The sequence below is a fragment of the Bactrocera latifrons genome, unplaced genomic scaffold (assembly GCF_001853355.1).
Source record: "Bactrocera latifrons isolate USDA-ARS-PBARC rearing strain unplaced genomic scaffold, ASM185335v1 scaffold_20, whole genome shotgun sequence".
NCBI lineage: Eukaryota > Metazoa > Arthropoda > Insecta > Diptera > Tephritidae > Bactrocera > Bactrocera latifrons.
In genome coordinates, this window is record NW_017535519.1 from 1,898,320 (window position 1) to 1,902,889 (window position 4,570).

A 4,570-nucleotide genomic window follows, 5' to 3' on the forward strand; every position below is an offset into this window, starting at 1 on the left:
GCCGTGGAAGTTTTGACTATCGTGTCGAAAGAGCAGATAATATTTTTCTTCTCAGATGGTTAGATGGGGGTATTGTACAACTTGTGTCATCAATCMATGGCCATGAACCCGTGAGTAAAGTCTCCCGATTTTCTTCTGAAAAAAAGAAAAATATTGAAATAATACAACCAAGTATTATATCAGAGTATAATATCAATATGGGAGGAGTAGATAAAATGGATTTMCTCCTTTCTTTATACAGAATTTCGATAAGATCTMGGAAGTGGACTSTTAAGATTTTTGAACATTTCATTGATTTGGCGGTGTGTAACTCGTGGTTAGAGTATCGAATGRRCCACGAAAATAACAACCCGAAGAATAAGTATATGGACCTATTGAGCTTTCGCAACGATATAGCAAATGGGCTTTTAGCTCGGTCCAATCAACAGGCAWKTTCCMGTAAAAGAGGACGCCCAACGTCAAGCCTAAATCATGATATTCCTATTACTCCCACGACCACAAACAAAAAGCGTATTACTACTGCCTCAACTTCTTCACGATATGACGGAAATCAACATTGGCCGGAACACACAACAGACAAGGGAAAATGCAAAATGAAAGGATGTCAAACAAGATACAGATGCTCAAAGTGTAATGTTTTGCTGTGCATTCCCAACGGATCAAGAAATTGCAGAATATCATTATTTATGAAATATATGAATTATTAGTAAGATATTTTTACTTCCTTTATATTATATGCATGTTAAAAAAGTTTTTTCAATCAATTCCAATAGAATCTTTTCCAGAACCTGTTCAATGCAACCGGGTTTTAGAAAAGGTTTCATTAGAACTAATYTTAAAAAATATTCTTGTAACTTTTAGCCTCTTTTTATATTGTAATAATTTAAGTATGTAAGCTTAAGTAACTTCTGAATATATAATAAGCATTTTTCTTTACCATAAGCGAAGTATGTATCCATATGGATACAGTCCAAAAAACACATTTGTGATAATTTTTTTTTTTCAAATCGAGCATTGATTGTTGTTGTTAGGGCCAACTATAGTAAACACTCAAAAAATTGGATTTTTTTTGCAACTGAGTAAAAACTTGTAGCGAAAGGGTTAAAGTTTAAGTTATTCAAATTATATCAAGAAAACTGTCTGCTTAGGTATTTTAATACAAAATACATACAAGTATTTCTATAGCTTCTCGTTTCATATGAATCTTTTAGTGAGTGATTTTTTTTTAAATAATTTACATATGTACATTACAAAAAACACTTCCAATACTTTCGCAATTCCATTTTACTCCGATTGAGTTGAATTTGACTTGACTTTAGCACGATATTCTTCAAATATTATGTAAATATTATATAAAAAAAATTAAATTCTCACGCCCAAAAATTTGCACCAAATGGAAAAAAAGAAACAATTTAAAATTAAAATGGCACCAGAACAGTATATACAGTGGTAGCCTTATAATTAGAAAGGATGTGCTAGAAGAAATCAAATCACTGTATACTTTTTTTAAGACGCTCACTGCAAATTATAATCCCCGTTAGTCGTAGTGTAGACTTTGAACGTTATTGTTAAATAAACACGTGACAATTTGCTGATTGGTTATTGAAAAAATTAAAATTATATCCCGGTTTGTGTTTCTTGGCTGGCCATGTAATTAGAAACGCGTTGTTTTTTCTTTTGATACTTGGATTTTTTTGAACTCAGCGATACTCACTTTATACTTAAATTAAACAACGTTCAATTAAAAACGTTTTAATTATTAGAATGGACAAAAAAAGTTATGTACTCCAAAAATTAGAGAGTTAGTTGTAAGGTTTTATCAAAAGGAGAAATTGTCAATGTCAGCTATCGCACAAAGGGTTTCCTGCTCCAAAAAAATTGTATTTGGAGTTATTCATTCGTATAAAAAAATGAAGAAATTTGAAACCCCTACCAGGAAGAGCAGACGTCGAAAAACCACTCCAGCACAAGACCGGATAATTTGTAGGACGAGCCAAAACAACCCTCTCCTGACTTCGCGTGAAATAAAGGTTGAAGTTGGACAAGAAGTTAATGTAGAAATCTCAGATTGGACGATAAGAAGGCGTTTACATGAGTGGGAACTTCATGGGTACATTGCGCCAAAAAAATACCGCTTTTATCAAAAAAAAAAAAAAAATATATTAGGAAGCGCTTGCGGTTTACAAAGGAAGTGCTAAAGATAAATCCCCAATACTGGAAGAGTTCTCTGGAGTAACGAATCTAAGTTCAATTTAATCCAGTCCGATGGAAAATGGTATGTAAGACGTCCTCCCAACATGGCGCTGAACCCCAGGTACACTTTGAAAACAGTAAAACATGGTGTCGGATCTGTTATGGTTTGGGCAGCCTTTTCCTCACTCCTCCCTTAAGAATATGCCAGTCTTGATGTTTTGGATTGGCCTCCGCAAAGTCCTGATCGTAACCCAATTGAAAACTTATGGGCAATTGTTAAACGAGATCTTAAGGACAAAAAGCTGCGGAATAATGACGAGTTGTTTCAAATGGTTCAACAAATTTGGAACAGCATATCAGTGCAAATATGCCTACAATTAATCCAAAGTTTACCGCGAATGCTAGACAATATTGTTAAAAATAAGGGATATCCAACAAAATACTAAAAATTTAATCAGTTTTCCAATTTTATATAAATATTTTTAAGTTTTTACTGGCGTTTCTAATTATGACCAAACTGAAACATAATTAATGTTGTTATTTTTTTATGTTAAACTCAAATAAAATGTGTTACTCTGTTGATTCCAATTTATAGTTTTAATGTGGCAATCTAAATTTTTAAAATAAATTGAGAAAACTACGTGCAGCAAAGTCGTTTCTAATTATAAGACCACCACTGTAAGTCTGTTCAATCGCAAGTTGGTATGTAGTACATATATGAATCTACCTACATACATATATGTATATACATATGCACGACGAATAAAGGGAGTTTAATATTTTTTTGCTCTCTCCAAGCTGTAAAGCTGTAACGAGGATGTGTACATGTGTGCGCTAGTGTTACACACGCCAATGAGAGACGGATCAATGTAGTGCACAAATGTTTGAGGTTGGCAGCTTGCATTGATAAACGTCCTGAATAGCGATAGCGAACAAACAAAACGATGGAAAGTGTGTAGCAACGGATAGACTGGTGGTTGTGTATTTGTACTAGAAGTATATTTTCATACGTACAGACATAACATGTTCATCGAACCGTTATATACAGAGCAGTTAAATATTTGCTCGTTTGAAAAAAGACGACAACAACAACAAATTCATGCACCATACGTTAGTGCAATATACATATAAACATATTTTTGTACCTGCATGGAGCACGAACAGCTACAGTTAAATAGTTAATCCGATGTTGGACGGACGCGCTGATATGTATGTATGTACATAGACGTGTTTGACCACCAAAGACAGGTGAAAAACGGCTCATTTGGGACGTTGAAATGCCTGCGCTCATTTAATTATTTTTATGTACATTTATAGGATGCTTCGAGAGGGACACCAAGAGTTGAGCGGCTCTCGCTTATTTATATCTTTCAAGACAGTTACGCTAAGTTTCCTAAAAGTAGTCAAGTGTTCTTTGGTGCAAGGTTTCTTTACTCGAGGTAACATTTTTCTGAAGTTGTAGAGTTATAGTTTTTGTTCGCCGAGGTCTTTATTGTTTTTTACACACTCGTTCGTTTAATGTGTGTGGTGGGGTATAGTTATGCTGGGGGGTAATGGAGTATAATCATGCTTCTGGGTAAGCAGTTAGAGTCGCAAGGCTATAAGCAATTCCTCCCCGCGCACACTGGAAACTTGTGTAAGATGCGGTAGCCAACCCAAGTGGAACCTGATGTCGCGGCTAAAGGAGAGGAGGCTTTAGCGTAACCAATCCGATATATTCAGTTTAAAGGTTTGCTGTGGTGCGGCTTCGAACGGGCGTCGGTTTTGAAACAAACAGTTCGCTATGTGCATAAATACATATGTATAAAACTCTATACTACTCGCCTAGCGAGGTTGTGCGCTGGGTTTGGGACCCGCAACGTATAAACCCCTCCCAATGAAAATGAAAGGACACACTAAGGTAACGACAGCACCGTTGCTCAAGGAAAGGCGATGGACGGGATAAGGGCGGAGACTAGTAGGTCCTTGAGTCATGTATTACTGCGATGAGAGAGAGACTCCTTCGTTGAGTCCTGGCTTTAACCCTGGTGAATGAATGTCTAGCCACAGTCCGCAACAACGCGAAGTTGATAAACAGAGAGAAGGGCGATTTGGACAAATATGTATTCAATGAGCGCTTGTATCGAAAAGCCACCAACCAGTGTACCAGCAGATGCACTTCTCCGAAAATCGGCTACTTTTAGCCGATAGCTCAGCTGTTGTACAGGCCTTGCACTTGTGCCAGTGAGCTCTAGGAGCACGTCGGAAATTGTAAAGCAATTTGTAAGAAAAGGCGAGCATTCCCATCCATCCATTCCATCAGGATGGGAACAAGGAGGTCATCGTCATCGTGCATTCGGGTTGTTGATCTAGGCGCTTCGTGCGAGTTCAGCAATTT